This window comes from Chinchilla lanigera, unplaced genomic scaffold (assembly GCF_000276665.1).
Source record: "Chinchilla lanigera isolate Chin_1 unplaced genomic scaffold, ChiLan1.0 scaffold00022, whole genome shotgun sequence".
In the NCBI taxonomy this organism is placed as follows: domain Eukaryota; kingdom Metazoa; phylum Chordata; class Mammalia; order Rodentia; family Chinchillidae; genus Chinchilla; species Chinchilla lanigera.
This window is the reverse complement of record NW_004955423.1, coordinates 21590111-21599724: the sequence shown is the minus strand read 5'-3', so window position 1 is coordinate 21599724 and position 9614 is coordinate 21590111. Positions and strand designations below refer to the sequence as shown.

At 43.6% G+C, this 9614-nt stretch overlaps 1 protein-coding gene across 1 annotated transcript in view; it reads right to left on the bottom strand.

The window, feature by feature from the left end:
• Ankrd13c (ankyrin repeat domain 13C) overlaps positions 1-162 on the bottom strand; it is a gene marked incomplete in the record, with an annotated part of 66781 nt that extends 66619 nt beyond the window's left edge. Inside the window, 1 exon segment of the mRNA XM_005385250.2 lies at positions 1-162.
• Between the last annotated feature and the right edge of the window lie 9452 nt (positions 163-9614).

Sequence of the window (9614 nt, the reverse complement as noted above, 5' to 3'; positions counted from 1 at the left end):
GCGCTCTCCCGAGGAGCTGGGCCTCCGGCGCTCGCGACGCCGGGCTGCGGGCGTCGCCGACGCTGTCCCGCTGCCGCCGCTGTGCCCGTCAGCCCCCGCAGTCGCATCCACCGTCTCACACCGAAAACCAGGGCACGGCCATCTTGCCTCTGTCCCTCTCGCGAGAGCCCCCGTACGGCCGAGCGAGAAGAAAGCATCGCGAGAAGTGAATTGCTTTCGCTCCCTCCCGCTCGACCGCCCTTTTCCGGTTGCCTCCGGGCGCCAGCGCTGCCTTCCGCTGAGGAGGCGGGGTGTTTTCTGCCTTAGATGATGTCTCCGAGCCCCAGGACCGGGATCCAGAGGTCCCCGTGTCCGCGCTTTTTATGGGCATTCTGAAATCTTGGCTTGCTTTTGAAATGTTCGGTGCACATTGTAAACACCGATTTAACCCCTTCAACCCACGTGGCTCCCGCGGAGTGACGCCATGGCATACCGGAAATGACGTCAACGGGATCCCAGGTCCTTAATTCAATAAACATGTACTGAGCGTCTTCCTCGTGCCACACGGAGAGATAGTGGATTCGCAAAATGAAGCTCCTGCCTACAAACAGCACTACTGAAGGGAAAGACAGACATACAGACATACGACTGAGTGTAATATTTATGTCAGGAATAAAGCAGATGGGGGCCCTGGGCTGCACAAAAGGGAGGGGCGAATTTTATCATTACAGTGTCAGAAAAGTCATCCTAGAATTAAAAGGCTGACCCTGGAAAAACGATAGGCTGTTCAGACAGAAGGGAGGTCCCTCAAATAGTTCTCAGATGACTGAATTTGGGGCAGGTGATCAGAGATGAAGTGTGTCAAGCGTTACAGTGTGTGTGTCAGGGATAATGTGTAAAGCGTGCTGTCAAATAAGAGTAAGTGGAGGGTCGCTGGCCAGCCTCAGCTCTGTGCCCACTTGTACGGAAAGGTAAATGGAGCAACTACAACTTTGACAAAGTAACAAGCTGCCAGGCACTGAGGCTGAGATGTGTGGGGGACAAACTGCAAAAACCCTGTAAAGGTCTTTGACTATCAGGGCGTCATGGTGCACATCTGTAATCCCACCATTCGGAAGGCTGAGGCAGGAGGATCATCGTGAGTTCAAGGCCAGCCTGAGCTACAGAGTGAAACCGTTTTAAAAACAACTAATAGTAATAATACTAATAAAGGCCTTTGACAATTGCTTCCATCAAATCTCTTCTTCCTTGAACTTTTATTGCTACCCCTAGTTCCCCATTCCCACAAAAACAAACAGGGCTACTGTGGAACTCAGTGGTAGAGAGCTTGGCCTAATATGTTGTCCTAGTTGCTTTCTTATTGCTGAGACACAATACTCAACACCCACAACTAAGAGGAGGAGAGGTTTATTTTGGCTCAGTTTGTAGAGGTTTCAGCCCACAGTCAGCTGACTCCAAGCCAGGGCAGCATGGCAGAGGAGAAGCAGCTCAGGGCATTGCATAGGGAAGCAGAGAAAAAGGGAGAAGAGAGAGAAGAAGGGAGAAGAGTGGGTCACCATGGCCCCAGTGACCCACTTCCACCCATCAGGTTTTCACCGGCCAAGGTCACATTTAGCTGTAAACTCATTAGTGGACTGATCCACTGATGCGTATCAGCCCCACGATCCAGTCACTTCCCGAACACCCCACCCATGAGCTCCTGAGGCTTTAGGGGGGACGTCCAGATATAGACCATAACCCATGTGCAAAGTCCAAAGTTTGTACCCAGACCTGGGAGCGGAGGGAGGTGGACACTCTGTCCACCTCTCTTCATCCACCTCTCTTCATCCTCCGCTGAATTTAGATTTTCACATTCGATATTTTTCCATTTTTTGATGTGTGAGCGTTGGAGGAGTGGAAGTGGGTGTCCACTTCAAATATTATCTAATCAGCGTCTCCAAGGACCTTTCTGCAAAAACAGTAGAGACTGAACACACATATACTATAACACATACACATAGACATGGATATACAGCACATTTAATACTTTATAGTAGAGATCGAAAATGTCCCCCAAAGTTCAGGACATTGCTTTTGGAAGGCAAGTAGACCAGGAGAGCGCTATGCTCTTAATGGACTGATGCATGGAGGAGTCCATGACTAAATCTGCTATTCAGAGGTGGGGCCTGGGGTGAAGGAGGCATGAGCCAGAAAGATGTAGTTTTTATTAGTGCATTTTTGCAGTGTATAATTGTTGTGTTGCTCATGGGGAGTTGGTATACGTACTTAGCACATCTCAATTCTTTTTCTGTCCCTTCTCTCTCCATCTAGATGTGGATATTCTTATCCCTATCTCCTCTTTCCTCCTCTGCTGGCTGTCTGAATCTAGACCCCTATCTCTCACCGTTTACTGAACTGAAATTAAAGTGGTTCAGAGAGCTAAATGTTACAGCAGTAACACTTAACCTGCTAAAAGATAAAACAAGTGAAACTCTTGAGATAAAGGCATGGGCAAGGACTTTGTGAAAAGAACGCCAGTGGTGAGGGGAATAGTACTGAGAATCAACGCGGGATCATATTGAATTGAAAAGCTTCTGCACAGCAAAAGAAACAGCTAACAGAGTGGAAAGAAAACCTATAGAATGGGAAAAATTACGTCAGCTATTCCTCAGAGGACTAATACCTAGAATACCTAAAGAATAAAAGACCCAGTCAAAAAATGGGCAAGTGAAATGAATAGATACTACACCGAAGCGAAAGTACAAGTGGCCAATAAATATGTGAAGAAATACTCGACACTTAGAGAAAGACAAATCCAAAGAATACTGAGATTCCACCTTACTCCAGAAAGCATGGCCACCATCTATGGCCATACCACACTGAACGCGCCTGATCTCATCAAAAGGAATGGCTACCATCAAGAAATTAAACAATAGCGAATGCTGGTGAGACTTTAGGGGAAAAGAAGCTCCTCTACGCTGGTGGGAATGGAAAGCAGTACAACCACTGTGGGAATCTGTGGAAAGTCCTCAAAAAACTAAAACTAGAAGTTCTATTGGACCCAGTTATTCCTCTTCCGGCAATCTTCTGAAAGAGTTAAACACATTGCCAAGCGTGATAGTACACACCTGTAATCCCAGCACACTGGAGGCTGAGGCAGGACTGCTGAGTTTTAGAATGCATAATGAGTTCAAGTCCAGCATGAACTACATAGCAAGACGCTGACTCCAAAGAACAAACAAAAGATGTCATTTTACAGTGATATGTGCATATACATGTTTATAGCAGCAAAATCCGTAATAGCTAAATCTTACTAGCAGCCCACATGTCCATCAAAGGGTGAATGGACAAAGAAAATGTGGTATTTGTACACAGTGGAGTACTACTTTTTTATAAAGATAAATTTGAGTAACTTGTAGGAAAACAAACGCACCTTGAGACTATAATGTCGCATGAAACAACTCAGACACACTCTTATATGAGAAACCCAAAGTATAAATGAAGAGCAAAACAAAAATAATTGGAAAGTGGATCAAGAAGTGGAAAGAGGGAGAAAGAAGGGAGGGACAGTAAATGAACAAAAGAAAGTATCATGTACATGTACCTCCTCACAAGGAAGGTAAGCATTCTGTGCTGTATGCATGGACTAACAAAGAGTAACTAAAATTAAAAATCTGCAGTAATTCAGGTGAGACGCAGTGAAGCATGAACCAAGATGGTAAGCCTTAGGCTGGAAAATGTTTAACAGTTAAAAACATGAGTTCATTCCTGGCATATCATGGGGAAAGTTCTTATTCCTTATGCAGAGGGAGTTCAATGGCATACATTCTGGAAATTTGGAGATGACTCTTAGGAGACAAAGAACTCAGCATAAGCCAGACTCAGCAGTGATTATATAGTAGTTGTGGGCGTGGCAGAGGCTGAGGTCCCCGAAGGAAGATTGTGTAAAGTGAGAAATTAAGAAGAACCAGTAGAGCACAACACCCGGAAGATGCTAAATTGAAAGGTTGTGTGTAGGGAGGGTGACCAGCTCTCATCATTGAAACCTATTATTATAAACAAAACCTACACTGAAGAGTCTGCCATTGTATCTGTGAATATGTTATCACTGGATCCAGAATTTCAAAGTATCTCGTTAGAGGATACCTCCCCTACATGGATTTGAAAACGCCTATGTCCCTCCACTAAAATAAAACATTGCAGATGCAATGGTAATATTCAGCCCTTACTTTTTCGTTGTTTTTTGTGGTTAGGGTCTTACTATGTAGCCCAAGGTAACCTTGAACTCTACATGTAGCCCCGACTGGCCTCACACTCCTGGTCCTCCTGCTTCAGCCTCTGAACATGTGCATTAATAAGGAGAAGGTGACTTAGAAACATGAGCTTGCATTGCATTGTGAAAAATACAAGAATTGAGCAGCGCATGCCTGTAATTGCAGCACTAGGTAGACTGAAGCAGGAGAATTGTCATGAGTTCAAGGCCAGCCTGAGTTACAGAGTGATTTCAAGGCAAGTCTAAACTACAGAGCAAGGCCCTGTGTCAAAACTCCAAAAAGAACTGAAATAACATAAGATCTCAAGGTAATGTGGAAAAAGAAGTTATTAATTCTACCTGGAAGAAATAAAAATCACATTATCAGGAAATCATTCTGGTGGAGGTAATGTCAGAGCTGTTTAAAATGTATATGAATTGGCCAGTTGCGCAAAGCGGAGAAGACATTATGGGTAATAATAATAATTCTAATAATAGCTGTCATTTATCTAGAGTTTAACTTGCATTAATGAAGGAATCTGACTACCACAGTCCGGGCTGAGCAGAGATCACATTAAACCTCCCCTCCCTTGCTGTGCTTGTGTGCCTGCTAGAAATGTATCATCATGCGTTGATAAGGCCCAGTGGTCATAGCTGCAATCCATAGCTCCCATCATTACTCAGCCTTGTGCTGGACTAGTAGCCACAACTCCCTGTGTGATCTCAAGCCTGTCCCTAACGGGCAACCTCAACCCATTTGCACTAAAACACCGCCCCCATGCTCACGGCTCTAGGAAGAACCCTGCAGCTCCTAGCAGAGTAGCAGATCTGGTCCCTAGTGCCAGAGCAGTCCCTCTCAGGTGTGTTCTAAAGTAAATCTGTCCTGTGAGCTTGTACCTCTGTTTCTTTTCCTTTTTCCCAACGTTAAGGTGGGAAAGCTGTGGCTGGGTCACCAAAAGCAATCATAGGAAACGGGCTCTGTATGCTGGGTCATGGACACGGTAAAGCTCTCAAGTGCAGGAAGACAGAATCACATTCTGCCACCAGAATGTGCAGTCACCCCATACCCCAAATATGGTGCAGTCTTTCCGGCTCCGCCCCCCAACCACATGGCCATACTTCCACTCCAGCGAGCAGCTCTCTGTCCTCGCTCAGGCCTCTGCTCCTTGCTCACGCTGCCCTGTGTGTCATGTGTCAGGAACTCACCTCCGTTTCACACTGAGGCAACCCCTTCAGTCTATCCATAACTGGTTCAAACGTTTTCTTTTGCGTGTGTGTGTGTGTGTGAGAGAGAGAGAGAAAGTAATAGGATCTTTTAATTTTTGAGGGAGGATGTGCCTGGAATTAAACTCAGGACCTTGCCCTTGCCAGGCAGGCGCTGTACTACAGCCCTCAAATATTCTCTCTTTGCACAAAGTTTTTTTTTTTTCCACTTGGCATAGAAGTCTAGCCCAGGAAATTACATTGAACTAAACCATTTGAATATAATTTGTGTTTCCTGCTATTCTGAATGTAAGCCACAAGCCACAATCGTATCAGCATTAGCAGGATTTATTGCTTTAGAACCAAAACATACCACAGGTGTCTTCATATTCCATGACAATTGCTGAAAACTCAAAATCCCATTTATATTCATTACTACCTAAAAATTATGTTCCTGGTGCCCACTGCTAGGTTTTGTTTTTAATGCATTAACAAATATATATACAGTATTTCTAAATCATAAATTTGGTTTTAAAATACATTGAGACGTTCATTTTCTTTGTAACTCAAAGTATTGGTGAAACATTTAGAAGCACCATTCTAAAAATGGGTCACTAAGATTTACCAAAGCGTCAAAGGGGCCATTGATATGCCAGTTCCCTCCTGTGCTGCTCCTTTGAGTACTGAGTCCTGCAGCTATGTGTCACAGCTATGTGCATAGTACTGGACAGAGAGCGAATGCTTAAAATTAATAGTAAGAGGTTGTTGAATTAATCAGTCAATTAGAACATGAAATCTCGAAGTATCTACAATGTACCAAGACAACTCTAACCTCAGCGACAGGATACTGAATAAACTTCTTAAATAATCCAAACCTGACTACACTGACATTGACTACCACTGTCTTGGATTCTTATTAGAAGCCCGAGAGTAGATATATTATTATTTAGTAATGTAATAATAATAATACTTTTTAAAGTAACAGTACGGTAAATTTAATTGTAGGTGGTGTGAAGTGATGTATTGACTCGCATAATGGAACACTGCATAGACAAGTCTTCAGGAAGGACCCTGTCCTAAATGCTAGGTTGGGTGTACAGAGCATCGCTCAGCCTGTCTCTCTGCCTGGAGCATCCTCTAGGGCCACCACCCTCGAGGACACGGAAGGCTGGTCCTGGGGTCTCCTGCAGGCACAAGGATTCAAGTCTGGATTTTTTTTTTTTAATAGAGTCAATCATGATTTTATTTTTTAAATTTTTTTTTTTTTTTGGTACCGGGAATCAAACCCAGGACCTTGCACTTGCCAGGCAGGTGCTTATGCCACTGAGCTATATCCCTGGCCCTCAAGTCTGGATTCTGATGGTCAGAGGGCAACCCTGTCTAATCCCAAGCCCTACAGTGCTGATTGGCTCAGACCTAAGTTACAGGAACAAGCCCTCGAGGGGCCCTAGCCAATCAGAACTCAGCTCTGAAAAGGAGGTGGGGCCAAACCCTCCACAGAGCAGAACTATTTCTTAATGGGCAAAAGTGTGACGGGGTGGGGAAGGCACACACATGGGCAGTCCTCAAGAGAGCACTCAGAAACTCTAAGAGGGATTTTATTTGGGAGAATAAAGGAAGGGAAGGAGGAAGATAGGAACTGAGGGAGAAACTTTGCCTGTAATCACAGTGGTTTGGATGAAATATGAAAAAGATGATTATTTGTTATTATGTCATGAGCGAAAGACTTCACGGGAACACAACATATTTGCTTTTAATTGAAATGTTAATGAAATAGAATTCAATCAAGCAGTTCAAAATAGAGAACTCGAGTACTGGATTTATGAGGCAAGGTTATGGTCTCCAGATTAACACTTCGTGTCCTCTTGGTGTGCTAAGAATCCAAATTATGTTCAGTTTATCTTGAATAGCAGAAAAGCTACCTTGTGATAAATGGGTCTCTTTCAAGTTTTTCTAGAGAATAAAACTGTTCAGTGCCCTATGTACTCACGAACACAGAACACTGACTAGACAATCGTGACTCTGGAGGGAATACTGCGAGCCTGGGGTGCAAAGTGAGCTCAAGGCCAGCCTGAAGAACATAGCGAGACCCTGTCTCAAAAAGACAATAATAATAATAATAATAATGATAATAATAAAAATAAAATGAGTGCTATATCTCTGAATGTTCACAGAAATGTATGTACCTCTACTAGTCTTAGATAGAGCACCTAATCCGTGGGTTTTAGCTTAACAAAAGCAATAGCATCACCATACAAAATATCGAATAGCAGCACTGCACAAAGCAAGAAAAGCTCATGCATGTATCTTACAAATGGAACAGACCTACAAGTAAGACTAGTAATTACTAACCCCACACACTTCCTTTTGCCTTGCATTGTGTTCCTAGTGTGAACATGAGCGCAAGTTCAGCCTGCATCTTTTTTTTTCTTTTCTGAAAGTTTGTATTTCACATTTTCACAGAAAGATCTAGAACGTGATCTCCAATTTCCACATGGGTGGAGTCGGGCCTAGGAGCATCCGGATGGGACGGAGGACACAGGTTCGCTGCTGAATAGGTGCTGGTCTCCAAATCCTCCAGAGAAGCTTCACAGCAGATCCCTGCGAAATACAGCAGTAAACAGCGCAAAATGATACTTCCCGCACACAGTTACCTGCGTCTCCCGACGTCGCAGTATTTTTGTCTCTTTAAATGTGCCTCCTCGCTCAGAGGGTGAGCTGGGCAATTTATTTTCCTTCTACTATTTCTGTCCAGTGGCTATTGGTGATTCAGTCAGATTCTCTTAAACAAGCAGGAAAAAAAAGGGCCAGAGGCATGGATTGCCATGGAAACCAGAGCCCGTGGTTCCTGAAGGAAGCAGTTCCTCTGAGACAGATTAAACCTCAGAGTGATGTGAAGGGAGAGGAAGGAAAGATGCCAGCGCAGAATGAAAGGCCAGGTCAGAGAGGAAAAAATAAAACTGAACATTTATAAGTTAAGTTAGTTTTAGATCACAAAAAAAGACAGAGCAAGAGAATTATAAAAAGGATAGGAATGGGTTTTCAAAGAAAGCAGAGATTAGGACACAGTCAGTAGCTATGTAAAAGAATTAACAGCACATAGAGATAAGGATTAGTATCTGCACCCACGGCTTCTTGCATCTGTTTTAAATTACTTTATTGCACCAGGCATGGTGGAGCATGCTTATCATCTCAGCACTCGGGAGGCTGAGGCAGGAGAATTGCAGCAAGTTGGATGCCAGCATGGGTTATGTAGTGAATTTAAGGCTGTCTGAACCATATGGTGAGACCCTGCCTCAAAAAAACCCCAAAACTAAAATAAATAAATAATTTCATTGTCCAAGAATACATCAACCACCTTCTCTATCAACTAACCTAAATATTCCCCAAGAACATCCCACTCAACATGTCCAAAGTGGGATTCATCTCCATCAGCAATTCTACTGACTACACCTGTATTTTACTTGGATTATCCAAAGCTTTTCCCATTCTCTCAGCCTTACATTCAATCAGTCACCAAGTCATGACCTTTCTTCTTCCTACTAGGGTCAAAAATTGAGTAATTTTCATAGTTTTTTTTACTTACCCTACTTGGGTGCAAGGCACTGTCTCTGGAAACTGGCGGGAAGCCCATATTCTTCTGGCTCTTGCTCCCTAGCTGTGCCAGCACACACGGAACCCTACACCTGCTCATTCTTTGCATTGCCAGATTTCCTTTTGAACTTACTGTGTAGCCCAGGCTGGTCATGAACTCACAGCAATCTGCCTGCCTCAGCTGCTCAAGTGCTGGGATTACAGGTGTGCGCCAGCACACCCGGCTGGATTGCCAGATTTATCCAATAAAATCACAGGCTATCCACTTAAAATGGAATTTCAGATAAACAATGAAGTTTGAGAATAAGCACATTCCAAGTATTGCATGGATACTCACAACACTTGGGGTGTATCTATACTAAAACGTTCTTTGTTGTTTTATCTGGGATTTGAGTCCAACTGGGCATCTTCTGTTTTGTCTGGCAAACTTACTCACCTCTTAATCATTTGTTAGGGCTGTTTAGAGTAATATATGTAAAGTACAAATCCAAACAAATAAAAAACTCAGGATACTGGTTTTAATGGAGCATGAAGTATCTCCCTTATAATATAAACCCTAAAAACAGAGACTGCATACCCTCATCAGCCTAATATCCCTGGCCCCTGT